General features: G+C 38.5%; 1 long non-coding RNA gene across 2 annotated transcripts in view; it reads right to left on the reverse strand.

Annotated features, from left to right (window-relative positions):
• The window catches only part of LOC136170700 (uncharacterized), a 31,103-nt gene extending 16,160 nt beyond the window's left edge, over positions 1-14,943 (reverse strand). For both annotated transcript variants that reach the window (XR_010663665.1, XR_010663664.1), the window contains exons 1-2: positions 14,845-14,943; positions 2,004-2,075 (exon numbers count right to left, since the gene is read on the reverse strand). This is a non-coding gene — a long non-coding RNA (uncharacterized lncRNA). The remainder of the gene's footprint in view (positions 1-2,003; positions 2,076-14,844) is intronic.
• Positions 14,944-18,852: the final 3,909 nt, after the last annotated feature.

Consider the following 18,852-nt stretch of genomic DNA (forward strand, 5'->3'; position numbering starts at 1 on the left):
GAAAAGCAAAGGAGAAAAGGAAAGATATTCCCATTTGAATGCAGAGTTCCAAAGAATAGCAAGGAGAGATAAGAAAGCCTTCCTCGGTGATCAAAGCAAAGAAATAGAGGAAAACAACAGAATGGGAAAGACTAAAGATCTCTTCAAGAAAATTAGAGATACCAAGGGAATATTTCATGCAAAGATGGGTTCAATAGAGGATAGAAATGGTATGGACCTAATAGAAGCAGAAGAAATTAGGAAGAGGTAGCAAGAATACACAGAACTGTACAAAAAAGACCTTCATGGCCCAGATAATCACAATGGTGTGATCACTCACCTAGAGCCAGACATCCTGGAATGTGAAGTCAAGTGGGTCTTAGAAAGCATCATTACGAACAAAGCTAGTGGATGTGATGGAATTCCAGTTGAGCTATTTCAAATCCTGAAGGATGATGCTGTGAAAGTGCTGCACTCAATATGCCAGCAAATTTGGAAAACTCAGCAGTGGCCACAGGACTGGAAAAGGTCAGTTTTCATTCCAATCCCAAAGAAAGGCAATCCCAAAGAATGCTCAAACTACCGCACAATTGCACTCATTTCACAAGTTAGTAAAGTAATGCTCAAAATTCTCCAAGCCAGGCTTCAGCAATATGTGCTGAACCAAGAACTGCCAGATGTTCAAGCTGGTTTTAGAAAAGGCAGAGGAACCAGAGATCAAATTGCCAACATCTGCTGGATCATCGAAAGAGCAAGAGAGTTCCAGAAAAACATCTATTTCTGCTTTATTGACTATGCCAAAGTCTTTGACTGTGTGGATCACAATAAACTGTGGAAAATTCTGAAAGAGATGGGAGTATCAGACCACCTGACCCACCTCTTGAGAAACCTATATGCAGGTCAGGAAGCAACAGTTAGAACTGGACATGGAACAACAGACTGGTTTCAAATAGGAAAAGGAGCACACCAAGGCTGTATATTGTCACCCTGCTTATTTAACTTATATGCAGAGTACATCATGAGAAATGCTGGGCTGGAAGAAGCACAAGCTGGAATCAGGATTGCCGGGAGAAATATCAATAACCTCAGATATGCATTTGACACCACCCTTATGACAGAAAGTGAAGAGGAACTAAAAAAACCTCTTGATGAAAGTGAAAGAGGAGAGTGAAATAGTTGGCTTAAAGCTCAACATTCAGAAAACTAAGATCATGGCATCTGGTCCCATCACTTCATGGGAAATAGATGGGGAAACAGTGGAAACAGTGTCAGACTTTATTTTTTTGGGCTCCAAAATCATTGCAGATGGTGATTGCAGCCATGAAATTAAAAGACGCTTACTCCTTGGAAGGGAAGCATATAAAAAAGCAGAGACATTACTTTTCCAACAAAGGTCCGTCTAGTCAAGGCTTGGTTTTTCCAGTGGTCATGTATGGATGTGAGAGTTGGACTGTGAAGAAAGCTGAGCACCGAAGAATTTATGCTTTTGAACTGTGGTGTTGGAGAAGACTCTTGAGAGTCCCTTGGACTGCAAGGAGTTTCAACCAGTTCATCCTAAAGGAGATCAGTCCTGGGTGTTCATTGGAAGGACTGATGCTGAAGCTTAAACTCCAATACTTTGGCCACCTCATGCAAAGAGCTGACTCATTGGAAAAGACCCTGATGCTGGGAGGGATTGGGGGCAGGATGAGAAGGGGACGATGGAGGATGAGATGGCTGGATGACATCACTGACTCGATGGACATGAGTTTGAGTGAACTCTGGGAGTTGGTGATGGGCAGGGTGGCCTGGTGTGCTGCGATTCATGGGGTTGCAAAGAGTCGGACACAACTGAGAGACTGAACTGAACTGAACTGTGAGGTGTTTCCCCTCACCTAGTTACGTCCATGGGTTCATTTAAAGTGATGGAAAATTGTCATGTGGGAAACAGTGGGCCATTATTAAAGATATAAGATGTTGGGGTAGCAGCTGATATCCCAAAGTTTGACAGTGCATACAGAGCCATGGAACTCCCTCCACCTTACCTGTAGGAGCATCATCTCAGGGCCTTTCCCCAAACCTTCCTCTGCATAGGATACCCTCTTGGGATGATTTTGCTGAAAGTAAGAGAAATCAGGTTCTGTTGTCTAAAATCATGATGAAAATTTATAATCTCACAAAATCAGAAGCCAAAAGATAGGGCATCTCTACTAAAAGTTAATTCTGCAGTTCAGTTATGTCATCAAGACCTAGATTCTTTCAATCGTCTGCTGCACCATCTAGGTGTGAGGAGTTTGAACTAGAGACTAGCCCCAACTCTGCTTCCAGACATACTGCCATCTTTTTAAAGAAAAAAATTTATTTACTTTGTCTTTTCTTACTGAACATTTACTTTCCCCCCCCATCTTCTTGTACTACAAAAAATATATCAATGAGTAACTTTGGATATTCATTTTTGCCCATGTAGGCAGATGCAACTGTTGGATTCCTAGAAATGGAACTTCTTGGTCAAAGAAAGCATGCATTTGAAATGTTGATACCTCTTGCCATATTTCCTTCTCCAAAGATGTGTCAACCAGTAATGAATGAGACAGAATGTTTTCTGAAAGAGGGTATGTACTTTTATGGATGAAGTAGAGGGCCTACCTCTGTGAGTGGTGGTGGATCAGAGGCTCACCTGAGGCTAGGTTGATGAATGTGTCCACTTAAATTTCTGGTCCCTCCATCTTGCCTCGAGACAGGATGAAAGGGACTTTTTCCAAAGTGAAAATACAAGCTTGGTCCTTAGTAGGACTGGAATCCCAGGGAAATGAAAATTAACTCAGCCATAAGGCAGAGCATATTTAATGAATGAACCCAAAATGAGGCTAGAGAATTCCTGTTGTTTTTAATTAAGCTGATAGGAGTTACCTGAGCTCATCAGAAGTATTTTTCAGAGTACCCTTGGTTCTAGTTGGTTAAGTGTTGGTTCAAGGAAAGTTCTTTTTACTTTCAAAAACTTTAGAGTTCAAATTTTAAAATACCTGTTTTTCCCCTTACAGAAATATGAGGGTTTTGCAATATTGGGAAGTAATGGTTAGGTTTTATAAATATATTTTAGTACCATAAGGATGGATCAGTTTGCAAGCTTCCCAAGGAATGTTACTGCATGATATTCTTAATTTTATCTTTTTTAATTGTCCCCTTTCTTAATTTGAGAAATTAACATAGTTGTTGATTTTACATTTGGAAACATTTGTTTTAGTTGATCAAAGCCTCTTTTTCAATTCAAATTCACTCTGTCTTTTTTTTTTTTTTTTTTTTTTAACTTGTTAGTCCCTGGTGAAGGTTGTTTAATACACAACTAAGTAAGAAGCCCTTCAGGAATAAATGAAGTACACACTGTATGTAACTTCAGCTGCTCTCACCAAACCATTAGAGAATTCTCTCTGACTCAGAAACCCACAGCTGTCTACCCATGAGAACATTATTCTTTAAACTTTAATGCTACAGCTAATATCACCTCATAAGATAATTGTCTCCAGTGGGATGAAATTAGGACAAGAAACCAAAGTTCTCTAATCTCATTCTAAGGCTGTGTTTTATCCCCTCTTATTCCAACAGGTCATAGGCTAGCTCAGGCCCCACTGGGACAACCCTTAGAGCAGTCTGGTTTGCAGGCATGTTTTCACCTCAGTATTTCCTTGCCCACACCTTCTGATGGCCATTTTATTTCATTTTTACAAGAGGAACAAGGATAGATGGCTCCAAATAAGTAATGATGGCCTTGAATCATGCTTTCTTGATTATTTAATGCTGGAGAGTTAGCCTACAAAGACATATCCACAGGTCACACTGTATGCCTTCAGAACCACTTCATACAAACAGCATTTCATATCTAGACAGTTTTCTTACCTTAATTGGATCTCTTTGCTAACTAATATTACATACCATTCAACATTAAACTCAGTTGGCACATGGATTTACCCTGCTAAAATCTGTTTTAGTCTATATTTGCCATCCTTGAGTCCAGTTTTGATTCACAGACTGAGATACAAGTTAGGGTTATGCTCGACACAAGTACCATAAAATCTAATGAGTATGGACTTACTCCCTAAAGGAAGGGATTTCTTTATCCCAGTGAGAAGAAGTCTGGGTTTAAGCAAATCAGGGCTAGTACATCACCTTGAAATATCATCAAGGGGCTTGCCCCAGCATCCTGAGAATGATGGATACCCCTCTAGTATCAAGCTCATATTCTAGTCAGAGAGAAAGAAGCAGCAGAAGAGACAGAACCAGCTGACTTGAGCTTATGTCTTACTCCCCAGATCTCACATGGTTTCTTCTAGTTTCAAGGGAGTCTGGGAAGGAAAGTTTTAACTTTCCAGCTTTATAGTATAGGAAGACAAGGTATGCAAATGGGTTTTGAATGAGCTAATTTACAATGTGTACCTATTAGGTCTATGCTTTCTGGAACCTGGTCCAATCTGCTCCAGGTTGATCTTCATCCTTCATTACTGCTGCTGAGGTTGAGCAATGAAGGCCAAGGCGTAAACAGTGGTTGTGGTTTGCTCAGACTTTTTTCTAAATAACGGAAAGAGCACAATGATCAGAGATCAGAAAACCTTCAGTTTAGTCTTGTATTATTTGCCCTAAAATGTCACATCTAAGTCAAATCACTTTACCTCTGAGTCCTAGTATCCCATATACAAAATGGAGGAGTTGAGCTTCAGTCTTCTGTTTTCCTCTCTTAAGTAGGGTCTCAAATGTCTACTGTTAAGCCAAAATTTCACACATGTTTCCATGAGGACTCAAAGAGGCTGGGACCAGTGAGAAGGCTTCACCATGCTGTCATCAACCTTATCTTCTTCTCTCCCCCAGCAAACTCTTAGGACCTCCTAGCACTTAGGGAGAGTGGAGAGGACTTTGCTGCTGCTGCAGCTAAGTCGCTTCAGTTGTGTCCGACTCTGTGCAACCCCGTAGATGGCAGCCCACAAGCTCCACCGTCCCTGGGATTCGCCAGGCAAGAACACTGGAGTGGGTTGCCATTTCCTTCTCCAATGCATGAAAGTGAAAAGTGAAAGGGAAGTCACTCAGTTGTGTCCAACTCCTAGCGATCCCATGGACTGCAGCCTACCAGTCTCCTCCATCCATGGGATTTTCCAGGCAAGAGTACTGGAGTGGGGTGCCATTGCCTTCTCCGGGAGAGGACTTTAGGACCTGTGTAATAAACTACATTTCTCACTGCCCCTATGTCACTTTTCCCTTAAAGGACTGAACAAGTTCAATCTTTGTTACTAGAATTACAATTCTCTCTTCAGATAGGTGTGGCTTCTCTGGGATCACAAGAGTGACTGAGAGGGCAAGCCACTGAAATGCTATCTTCTGCCAGCTTTTCATTATCTCTTGGCCCAACACTGCCCAGGAAGCTGTCTTGGAGCCAGAGCCTCCATTCTTGATAACAACAAGGCTTTTTCAGGCCTACACCTGCAAGCATAGCTTCAGTCTGTAAATTATTCCCTAGATTTGCTTAACAGTCCAAAATCCTGCAGTGTTACTGAAGCTGGAGGTATCCAAGTATGCAGCTGACTACAACTACTATAACTTTTCTAAATAACTTGGCACCCATCTGGGTGGGGTTTGTATTTAATTTTCAGATATTTTCTATTTGAAAATAGCTATCGTCATTAGTGTCCCCTTTAGACTCTATTTTGGCCCGGTTGGACCAGGTCCAGCAGATTGGACCAGGTTCCAGAAAGCATCTTTACCTATATCACATCAATTCTATTCAGTCAACTTTGGTCAAAAAGGTAGGACTTTGACTACTCTGGGAGATGTTCAAGCCCTTTCTTCTAGTGGGTGGTCCATGTGAGAAGGAGGAGTGCACAAGACAGATGATTGAGGCATTGACCAGAGAATGTGTCTCCAAAGACTGAATGCTCAGTGTGTAACAGGCCAACTTTGTGGGTGGAGGAGGGCGTACTCTATGGCCAAGGCTTCAGGGAAAGCTTGGAGTCAACTTAGCTCTTCAGGACTCTCAGAGTCTCCTAGAACGTTCTTCTCATCTCCTCAATATGGAGTGGCTCTATCTCTTCCTCTCTGGCCCATTAATCTTTATTGAGAATTTTTCATGGCATGAGATGAGGAGTTAGGAGGTGTGATATGCTCTGACTCCTGTGAAACCATACATCTGAACAGTTTAGTCTCATGCTGCCTTTGTTACTATTTCAGTTGAAAAAGGGCTTAGGAGATCCTAGTAAGAGTTCTTAACAAGGGGTTTGTAGACAGAATTCAGGATGTACATGAACCTGAATGAAAAATACATCTCTGTCATCACTAATCTTTAACTTCAATTTGCCATTTCCTTCATTTATCAAGGTGGGCAGTGACAATGGCCATGTTAGCAGTACCTCTGACTTTGACAATAGTAGAAATTACAAGTTTCACATCACATAAAAGTTGATATAGAAACTTCAAAAGAGCACTGTGCTAATGAAACTTCAAAAGTGTGGTGTTTACTAGATACACCACTTTATTAGACCCACTGCTAGATTTCATTACTTAATGCATTAAGTATAAATATATATATATACACACATATATTTTATATCACATTAAAACATTAAAAGCTTTCATTACTGTTTTTCAATATGGAAATTTTTCTTGTTATGCATTTAAAAACATTTTTCTAAGGAGGAGTTTCACGAGATTACCAAACCAGTTTATATCATAAATACAAGTTCAAAGACCTCTACTCTGAATATAACTTATAAAATACATTTAGAACAAGATGGGGGGAAAACATGCTTTAAAATTTAGATGGATTACCTTGCTAACTACAGTACAAAAGAACTACATAAACCAATGTGCAAAAATTATTTCAGCCTAAGTTGTATTGCTCCAGATACCATTAATCTGTGGGTATAAATGGGGTTATATTGATGTTGGCAGCTACATTTCCCTTGTATCTAAGCTTATTTCTGGAACCACATTGCGTGAATCATTTACCTTCCAGAAATCTGGTTGCAAAAGTGGTCATTCCTATCCTCATTCCCATCGTCATGCATTACTGAGATGCTCTCTGTGGGAAAGACACCATGATTGGTACTCCCACAGAAGTGGGAACATTTAGGGAGAGCTTAGAGTCACCCAGATGGACTCAGGTGTCATCAATCAAGTGAAAACAATAATATCCAAAGCAAGACAGGAATAGGAAGGCACTAGGAATATATATTTATTTTGAAGTGGTAGTCTTTATGAAATATGCAGCACATGGCTAGTGGGTCATATAATGCCTACTGCAGATATTTCCCTGCCTATTTACAAAGCCATCAACCATACTATGAAGTGGCACTGTGGGAAACACAAAAAGAAATAACAATTAATTGGGGCCCACTGTGTATTAATCACCGCATTTGAACTCATCTAATTCTAATGACAGCACTATGGGAAAGAGACTATTATCCCCATTTTACTGAAATGGAAACAGAAACTTGGAGAGATTATAGAATATGTCCAAGTACACATAATAAGAGACACGGCAGGAATATAACTGAGAATCTTAAGCTAAAGTGGACATGACTAAAACTTAAAGCTAAAGTATACAGATTGGACATACCGGCTCTATACCTGTGAAGACAGGACTGAGAATACCTATACATTCATACACAAAGTGTACAGTCAGTATAATAAAAAGACTGAGCCAATACAAGGTTCAAATAGGGAAATAAATGTAAGACTATATATAGAAGAGTGTGTGCTTGCTTCTGGGACAGTCGCCAAGAATGTGAGATTTGAGCTTGACTTTGAATAGCAGGGGAGGTTTGGGATAGATGGGCCAAATGGTGAAAGTCGACTAACAGACAAGCAAGTGTAACAGTCTGTCCGGGTGCAAGGGTTCATATGAGGAAGTAATGGGAAATGCAGCTGGAAAAGAAGATTGAGAGAGACCAACTATGAGGGAAATGACTCCAAGACTATACTGTGATTAGACTCAGGCTGTTAGAAAGGAGATTTGAAATAATTAGGCAGTGTTTCAGAAAGAGTGACCAGGCAGTCACATGGCAGATGCCTGGAGAAGGAGAGTAACTAGATTTCTGAAGCCCAGGAAGAAGGCTTCAGTGGTTGTCACGTGTGGAGTGAGAGAGGTCTGGATTCAGGTGATAGCAATGGGTATGAAAAGAAGGTATTTAGAAGGGAAAAAAAGAGAGTATATGGCAAGTGACTCATAATAATATTAACAATGATAATAGCTAACATTTATTCTTCTATTCATTTCTACAAATGTCTCTATACCAGGCACAGTTCTGGGCCCAGAGTATATACCAATGAGCCAGAGAGTCAGCCTGCTTTCCTTGTGGAATTTACATGCCAATAGACAAGATGTATACTAAATAAATAACAGATACACATTTAACAGATAAACAAATTAAACGTAATTTCAGCTGGGTAATTTATTCAATAAAGATTTATAAAAGAGGGTTAAGGAGGGAGATAGTGAGGGGGTGAGGAACTTAGGTCAGAGTAGGTGTCTCTGGAGATGAGATATTTGAATGAAGTTGGGGACCAGGTGAATAACTCAAAAAAGCATTCCAGGCAGAGAGGGCAGGAAGTGCAAAGGCTCTGAGGCAGCTGTATTCTCCCTATGATCCAAATAGTACAGCCAGTGTTAGCAGAGTGACAAGGAGAAGAGTGGGGGTGAGGCTAACAGACCCAGGGGCTGAATGGAGAAGGACCCTACCGGCCATGGTGAGTACTTTACATTGTATTCTAAATGATAGGAAGTTTTCTAAATGATTGGAAAGTTTTGAGACCTGAGATATGATTTACATTTGTAAAAGATCATGCTGACTGCTTCAAGGAAATTCACAAGGTGGAACAAGAGTAGAGGCAGGAGACCTCTTAGGAGGTAGTTACAATAACCCAGGTTGCTGGAAGCTGCACCTAGTGGTGGAAGTGATGAGAAGCAGTAGGACTGGGAATATGTTTGGAAGGTAGAATGAACAGGACTTGGTGATGGATTGTATGGAGTAAAGAAGGAGAGAAATTAAGAAGATACAGCTGAGAAGTTTTCTGCTCTTAGATTCCTTAAAACTGTTTTCAGGGTAGGGATTTTTTTGAATCTTTGACTTTACTACATTCCAATCATGTAATTCATCAATAATGCCTCCCAAACCAATCTTGAATATGTCCTTTCCCACAGCCACAATGCTCATTCCCTTCTTGTACTATTGCAAATTCCTGCTAACCGCCCTGCTTCTGCTCTTGCCTCAGGTTCCCTGACCAGCACCTATGTAGATAATCTATGGATTTGATTGGCCTTTGCTTAAAAACCCTTTAGTACTATAGATTCTTGGAATAAGAAGCATTTAGAACAAAATCCAAACTTCTCAGCCAGGCTTACAAAATCTTACATAACCTGATCCCCTGTAGCTTTGCTGACTTATCTCATACTTGTCTCATACACTGCCTTGCTCATCACCCTCCCAGTCACTTCTGGTTTCTCATGCACAGCATACTCTTGCTCTTTATTCCCTCTGACAGGACTATAAGCTTTCTCTTTGTACCTTCAGGGTCCAATACTTCTTAATATTCAGTTCTCAGCTTAAATTTTACCTCTGCAGTCAGCCTTCTTGATCACTCAAGTCATTTTTCACTTTGAAAGGAAGGGTCTAATATCCTTTCCCAGGAATCTGCACTGGCCTTAAATGACTTGCTTGACCAATAGAATGCAGTGAAAGCGACACTGTAGGACTTCTGAAGCTAGTTTCCTTGCAACATCTGCCTGGGCCTCTTGGAACATGAAGGAGTCTTTTGGGCCTAGGAAAGAAAACAACAGTCTCAAAGGCCCTTGCTGAATCATCTAACTGCAGAGAAAACAAAATAGAACTTTAGCTCTGCCAGTTGCATCTATCTGGGACTTACCACCCCCTGTCCAAAAACCTTCCACCCCCTACACCTGCCCAGAAGACTTATCACCCCCTGCCCAACTACAAATGCCATCTCAACTAAAGAATACTCAAAATATCCCGCCTGATTATCCCTTATCAGCTTCCTTATCGCTTCCACAAACCTCCCTATAAATATGGAGCCTCCATGATCCCTCTCGGTGCTCAGCCTGGTTGTTAGGCCGACTGTCGCCCCTCCTTGCCTGAATAAAGGTAACCTACTTCTGATGAGGTCATCTTTCCTTTTCTGCCATGGCCGGAACTTAAAGAACATCCCTGCCTGGAGCCCTGAGCTGCCACTTAAGAAGCCTGGCTTCCTTGGACACTGCCATAAGGGGCAGGCTATGTTTAGGCTCTCTAGTCAACAGTCCTAGCCTCCCAGCCAGCCCCCGCAGGCACCACATATCTGTATAAGACCAACCATCAGCTGAATACCACCCAGACAACCCCACGTGGAGAAGACACTCAACCGAGCCCTCCCTGAATTTCTCACCCACGAGATTATTAGATAATAAAATGGTGGTTTTATTAAGCCACTAAGCTTTATAAAAGATTGTTATACACATGTAATAGATAACTGGAACATTATCACAATATTTCAATTCTTTGTATAACATTTATCACTATCTGATGGTTTTCTTATTTAGTTACTCTATGTGTCTATCTATGTATCTATTCACCATCTACTTATCTGTGATCTAGCTATTTACCATCTATTTTTCCTCCTCTTCCCTGGTGACTTCCCTGGTAGGCTTTCCTGGTGACTCAGCTGGTAAAGAATCAGCTCGCAATGTAGGAGAGCTGGGTTTGATCCCTGGGTTGGGAAGATCCCCTGGAGAAGGGAATGGCTTTCCACTCCAGTGTTCTGGCCTGGAGAATTCCATGGACTGTATAATCCATGGGGTTGCAGAGAGTCAGACACAACTGAGGGACTTTCACTCACTTGCCTCCACTAGAATACCAGCTTAAGGAGAGCAGGGACCTTGTCTGTCTTATTTATTGCCATATCTTTAGCACCTAAATTGGCACCTGTACACAGATAGGTGCTCCATAAACACAGTTGAACAAATTAAATCTCTGCATTTCTGAATATCTATCTCTAAAGGACAGCAAGGGTGAAGTGAAGACAACATAAACATATACTTACACATATAAATGCACAAAAGAAAATCTAGATAAATATCTCCAAATAGTACCCTCCAGGTTCCCAGAGCTGGCAAAAGGCAAAGCCTGGGTTTAAAAACAGATAGTTTGCTTTTCTATCTGTACTCTCAAATTATATGCTCTCTCCATTGGAAAAAACAAACAAACAAGAGACAGGTAACAGCTAATCCTATTTGCAAGTCCATATACTTTGATAGAACTGGAAAGGGAGAGAAGGAGGGAGACTAGAAGGAAAGGAGAACCATAGCATTTGTCTCAAACCCTCGCCTTTTCATTTCTAATTATCATTTCTGGGGCAGACAATACTATGGATTTTAAAACAGCAATTTATTATTATATCCAATTTCTAAATTATGTCATTAATTTAAACAGATTTTGGCTTTCTGATAGTTTTCTCAGTAAATAATCATATTAATGATGAAAACGTAATTTTCAGATTTTCCTGTTTACTGATAATTTCTGTTTCTTGTCTTATTGCTTTCATTAAAATTCCAAAAATAATATTCAATAATAGTAGTGGTAGCAAAGATCTCTCCTATTCTTGATTTGAAATTCCCTCATTTAATAAAACATTTGCTTCCTTTTTTGTTTTTTTTGGTACAGTCTTCTTCAATTTTAAGAACTGTATATTTCTTTTATTCTTTTTTACTTTTTTTAAAAACAAAGGATGGTTCTTGAAATGACCCAAATATCTTTTTAGCATCTATTAATCAAGGAGTTTTTATTTTACTGATTTCTTAATACAGTATCATCCTTACATTCTATAATAAATTCTATTTTATCATAATTACTATTCTTTGATATGATAATATTCTATTTTGAAATCCCATAGTTTTATTCATAAATGAGATAGTTCTGTTTCCATATTTATGCTCTATCTTTTAAAGATTTTAATATTAAGATTTTGCTAGAGTCCTGTGGTCTGGAATGCTTTAATTAAATATTGAAATGGTTTTCCCTTAAAGATTAGATAGAGCTCAGCTATAAAAACCTTCTAGTTTCAATTTAAAAAAAAATAAATATTGCATTGTTCCCATCACTATTGGTCTGTTCACATTTTGTATTGCTTCTTCAATCACTTCTAGTAGACTTTTTTAACTAAAAAATTGTTTACCTTAGATTTTTAAATTTATTACCTTACACTTACACATACTATTATCTTTTAATTTATTTAATCTCTTCAGCATCCAGGATTCTGTCTCATGTTCTCATTTCTCACATAGTGTTTGTTCTTTTTATCCTCAATCAGACTTGTCAGAAGATTATTTTATTATTTTTCCCATAGAACCAACTTTTGGTTTTACTTTTCCTTTTTACCATTTTTGTTTTCTATTTTGTTGATTTCTGCTTTTATCTTTATCATTTACCATATTCTAGTTTCTTCTGTTTAATTTGATTTTTCTTTTTCTAACTTTTTATGGTTGAAAAACTCTTTAATTTCCTTATTTTTTTCTAAAAATTTTGGAACTCTAAAATTTCCTTAGACTAGAAATGTATCTGTGCTAATAGTCTTTTCTATGAGCTGTTTATACTTTACCTCTTTCTAGAAAATATGTAATTTTACCTTATTTTTGATTCAGGGGTTATTTCTTTGTTTTCTTTCCTTCCCAAATTAACTTGGAAGCTCAGCTTTGTTTTTCTTTTCTTCTACTGCATAGCTTTCCTTCTTATCTGTCAGGATGGAACTTTCATTTCTCTATTAATATATCAAAATGCTATTAATGACATCTCTCTTCAAGGTGTTTTACTTCCTCATTCATCTATACCCTACTTCCATTTTCATGCTTGGACTTATCTTAATGCTTACAAAAGCATAGACAAGAAAGAATTGTGAGTTGATATATTAAGCCCACAGCAATTGTCGGCCTTAGAAATGCTAAACTAGATTATGAAAAAGTGAGGATGAGAGAGTGATTTATTCCCCATAGTAACGGTTATCTATGTAAGTTGAAAAAGAAAGTTTTAACATATGTGTAAAAAAATTATAAAATTTTATTGAGAGATATAATACAAGTTCTGAAAACATGAAGAGGTATACTATACTTCTCAAATTAATAAATTAATTTATTGTAGTTTCTATCATATCTTATTTCCTTAAATAACCACAATACTGTTTCAACTAGCAGAAAAAAACAGTAGTTCTTTCATATTATCTAATACCCAGCCTAATTTCTTCAACTGACCCTAAAGTATCTTTTACAACTGATTCATCCAAAGTGTGACCCAATAAAAATCACTTATTTCATCTGCTCATTATGTCTCTTGAATCTCTTTTAATCCTCAGTGGTATCCCCACACCTTTTTTCCATGGTAGTGATCTGCTGGAGAGACTGGCCAGTTGAATCACAGAATGTCCCACCTCCTGGCTTATTTCCTTATAGCTTTCCTTATTGTCCCTGTGTTCTCTGTAAACTGAAATTAGATCTAAAGGTTTGATTAGATTTAGGCTAAGTATTGGGCAGGAAGATTTCACTGGGGTCACACCCACCATACGGGCAGGGGGGGCAGATAATGTCTGGTATCCACTATTACTGGTTCTAGGATTATGCATTGGGTCAAGGTGGCAATAACCTCATCCTATACTGTAAAGCTGTGTTTCCCAGCTGTGATCAGTATGTTATTTGTGAAGTGATATTCTGGCAACATTTAAACATACAGTTCTCTATTCACCTTCTCCCCAGTTGCTTTGGCATCTACTGATAATCTTAACCTGAATGAATTTTTTCATCATGGGTTGAAAAATGGCAAAATTTTTATTATTTGTACAACATTTATTACCTGGAATTCTCTAAGACCTGTCCCTCTTTATTAATGTGATCCCTATACAGGTATCTCCTGCTTTTTGAAAATTCACTTTAAGCCACTTCACTTTTATAATAGATCTATAATGGTACCTGTTTTGACTAATAGAAAGAGATCTGAAGAGGATTTTTGCCTTTAGGGAAAAAGTGAAAAATGAAAACACATTTAGTGTGTTTCACAGCCAGTGGTTACAGAGGCAGCACACACCCTGGGCAGGGAAACCGGCACCGCCAAGCTCCTTCTCTTAGAACCACAGTCAGTATCTCATCATTAGGCCACACTTTAGCTTTAACTGTGTGTGTGAGCACCTGAGCTTGATCTTGATTTATTTTGTGCACTCATTAGCAAGATGTATCCTTAGGTAATTGCTTCTCCACATTATGCCATTTCAGCTTAGGAAAAGTTTCAAGGGAATGCTCTGCTTTTGGATAGTGGGGGAAATCTGTAGAGAATTTATACCAAAAAGGCAGGAAAACTCACTAATTCCTCCTGCTTTATCAGCAGTTTACAGAGGAAGAAGTGGGTCTAATAACTACCTCCAGGGATGACTCATGAGGTTCCTCTTTTCTTTCTTACTTTAAAAAAGATGGCTTTCTCTTTTTCTGTATCCACCTAGCTCTCTGTTTACCTATTTACCTGGAAATCAAGCAGCCCCTGATATCCGAGAATAACCCAAAAACCATAGCCAGGCCTCATGTCATTACAGATGGACCTAATGCTCACAGCAGAGCCATGCTGTTCTCCTCTTGGAAGTAAACAATCTCACAGAACATCCACTTCAAAATCTCCATGTAATCCATGAAATACCAAACACTCCTCTCTGGCAGCTGGTATGAGTGACTTCTGCTTCTTGAGCCATTTCAACTTTTATCTTTGCTTTTCTGCCCTCCCTGTACATAAAATTTATGAGATATTCAATTATAGCATTGCCTCTGCTTTCTGACAACACCCAATCGAGAACAAATATCCTTAGACCGGCCCCCAAATTACCTACCCAAAGCCAGAAGTCCATAGCAGGTTCTTTCTCCTTCCTGAGGTGCCTCCTTCACTGCCCCCTCACACCTTGCTTCCCCATGGTATATGCTCTTCCCTTCTGCAATGAGTGAGAAAAATTAATTCAATTTGTTCAATTACAGGTGTTCCTGATAGCCTTTTGATGAAGGAATTGAAGAAGATATACATATATATGTACGTTATATGAAACATTTCAATTCAATACAACTGTTACTCTTTTTGATGCTTAATTTGTCCCAATTTTGTTAGTGTGACATCCTTCTAACCAGCTTAAGTGACTGTTTGGCAGAATAGCATAAGTCTCTGAAAGCCTCGTTGTGTTTTAAAGATATCCTAATCTCATTGGATATATTCCCTGCCCAGACATGGATAAAAATTAAAAGAGTAATACAATTCAATGACTTCTAGAATGTGGAAACTCAAATACTTTCATAGCTTGCTAGCTGAAGTTGAATTTTTATAATGTTTTGGGATGGAACTGCAAGATATTTGAGGTGAAAAAGTGAAAATGTTAGTTGCTCCATCATGCCCACTGACTCTTTGAGACCATAGGGACTACAGCCCGCCATGATCCTCTGTCCATGGAATTTTCCAGGTAAGAATACTAGAGTGGGTAGCCATTCCCGTCTCCTTGGGATCTTCCTGACCCAGGGGTTAAACCTGGGTTCCCTGAATTGTAGGCAGATTCCTTACCATCTGAGGACCAGGGGAGCCCTGCAAAGTACTGACTAATATTTAAAATATCCATGCCAAAGAATGTTCAAACTACTGCACTCATTTTACATGCTAGTAAGATTATGCTAAAAATCCTTCAAGTTAGGCTTCAACAGCATGCAAACTGAGAACTTTCAGATATACAAGCTAGATTTAGAAAAGCCAGAGCAACCGGAGATCAAATTGCCAACATCTATTAGATCATAGAAAAAGCAAGGGAATTAAAAAAAAAAATCTACTTCTGCTTCATTGACTATGCTAAAACCTTTTACTGTGTGGATTACAACAAACTGAAAAATTTTAGAGATAAGACCACCAGACCTCCTTGCCTGTCTCCTGAGAAGTCTGTATGCAGGACAAGAAGCAACAGTTAGAACCGAACATGGGACAACAGACTGGTTCAAAGTTGGGAAATGAGTACGTCAAGGCTATATATATTCACCCTGCTTATTTAATTTATACAGAGCATATCATGAGAAATGCTGGGCTGAGTGAAGCTCAAGTTGGGATCAAGATTGCCAGGAGAAACATCAACAACCTCAGATATGCAGATGACACTACCTTAATGGCAGAAAGTGAAGAGGAACTAAAGAGCCTCTTGATGAGGGTGAAAGAGGAGAGTAAAAAGCTGGCTTAAAATTCAGCATTCAAAAAACTAATATCATGGCATCTGGTCTCATCATTTCAGGCAAATAGATGGGGAAAAAGTGGAAACAGTGACAAATTTTATTTTCTTGGGCTCCAAAATCACTGTGGACAGCCACCGTAGCCATGAAATAAAACGCTTCCTTCTTGGAAGAAAAGCTATGATAAACCTTGACAGCACATTAAAAAGTAGAGACTTACTTTGCCAACAAAGGTTCATCTAGTCAAAGCAATGGTTTCTTTAGCAGCCAAGTACAGATGTGAGAGTTGGACCATAAAGAAGGTTGAGTGCTGGAGAACTGATCCATTCAAACTGTGCTGGAGAAGACCCTTGAGAGTATCTTGGACAGCAAGGAGATCAAACCAGTCAATCCTAAAGGAAATCAACTATGAATATTCATTGGAAGGACTGATGCTGAAGCTGAAGCTTCAATACTTTGGCCACCTGATGCAAAGAGCAGACTCACTGGAAAAGACCCTGATGCTGGGAAAGACTGAGGGCAGGAGGAGAAGTGGGGATAGAGGATAAGATGGTTGGATGGCATCATTGACTCAATGAACATGAGTTTGAGCAAATCCTGGGACTTAGTGAAGAGTAGGGGAGCCTGGAATGCTGTAGTCCATTGGGTTGCAGAGAGTCAGATGCGACTTAGCAACTGAACAAGAAAGTATTCATTCTTTCTGATTCAGCAAGCCCATTTTTTTGAACCTAAGAGAAGGAAAGAAATATAAGGAAATTTAAGAATTTATGCATAAGAATGTTAACTGCAACACTATATTGGCAAAAGAATGAAAACTGAATATCCAGTAAAGAGAAATGGGGGACTAAATTTCTATACACAGTATAGAACATAGTCAGCTACTTTTTAATAAGGCATAGCTATAGCTAGAGAATATACATGTAATATTGATAAATGAAATATGCTGTGGTCTTGTGATATGTAATCACAACACTGTAACATATTTCATATACATATTATACATATATATGTGTATATATACACACCACAGTTTAATTTGGAGAGAAAAATCACCCTATGCTTGTATTTTTGTTTGATCATGAAAGAGGAAATTTATTATACTTAGCTTAAAGGAGTGTGGATGAATTCAAATTATCTTTGATTTATTCTAGTGTGTAGCACATATATATTGCTTTTAGATTTACCAAAAAATTAAAATATAAGGAAAAATAAGTAACAATAATCAAACTAAAAACTGGAATTTGATTTAAGCAGCTTTTTATTTACACCCAATATATAAGACAAAAGATAGACATGTAAGGGAGAGAGTTAGTTTCTTATCAAAGGCCTGTGTTTCTCCCAGGAGACTATGGCATTAAAGCCTTTGTCTGCCATATCTCAGGCAGGTCCCAGGTCTCACATTAGAATACTCTCTAACACCATACACAAAAATAAGCTTCATATGGATCAAAGACCTAAATGTAAGGCCAGACATCATAAACCTCTTAGAGGAAAACACAGACAGAACACTTTTTGACATAAATCACAGCAAGATCTTTTTTTATCTGCCTCCTAGAGTAAAGAAAATATAAACAAAAATGAACAAATGGGATCTAATTAAACTTAAAAACTTTTGCAGAGCAAAGAAAACTAAAAACAAGACAACTCTCAGAATGGAAGAAAATATTTGCAAATGAGGCAACAGACAGAGAATTAATTTCTAAAATACACAAATAACTCATGCAGCTCAATATCAAAAAAACAACCCAATCAAAAAATGGGTGGAAGATCTAAATACACATTTATCCAAAGAAGACATTCTTACGGCCGAAAGGCACATGAAAAGATGCTCAACAACACTAATTATTAGAGAAATGCAAGTTAAAACTAAAATGAGGTTATTACCTCACACTAGTCACAATCGTCATCATCAAAAAATCTACAAACAGTAAATTCTAGAGAGGGTGTGGAGAACAGAGAATCTTCTTACACTGTTGGTGGGAATGTAAATTTATTGAGAACAGTATGGAGGTTTCTTAAAAACTAAGACTAGAACTACCCATGACCCAGCAATCCCAGTCCTGGGTACCTACCCAGAGAAAACCATAATTCAAAATGATGTATTCATTCCAAAGTGCACTGTAGCACTATTCACAATACCCAGGACATGGAAGCAATCTAAATGCCCATTGAAGAGTTATGGACAAAGAAGATGTGGTACATATATACAGCGGAATATTACTCAGCCATAAAAAGGAAGGAAATTATACCATTTGCAGATATGTGGATGGGACTGTTATACAGAGTGAAATAAGTCAGAAAGAGAAATGCTACATTTGATATTGCTTATATGTGGAATCTTAAAATTGAGTACAAATGAACTTATTTACAAAACAGAAACATAGATGTAGAACAGATATAGAAAACAAACATGGATACCAGTTGCTAAGTGGGAGGAAGGATAAATTGAAAGATTGAGATGACATATACACACTACTATACATAAAATAGATAACTAAGAAGAACCTGCTGTATAGCACAGGGAACTCTACTCAGTAGTCTGTAATGGCCTAAATGGGAAAAGAATCTAAAAAAAGGAGTGGACATATGTATATGTATAACTGATTCACTTTGCTGAATTCTAACACAACATTATAAATCAACTATGC

Source organism: Muntiacus reevesi, chromosome 6 (assembly GCF_963930625.1).
Source record: "Muntiacus reevesi chromosome 6, mMunRee1.1, whole genome shotgun sequence".
NCBI lineage: Eukaryota > Metazoa > Chordata > Mammalia > Artiodactyla > Cervidae > Muntiacus > Muntiacus reevesi.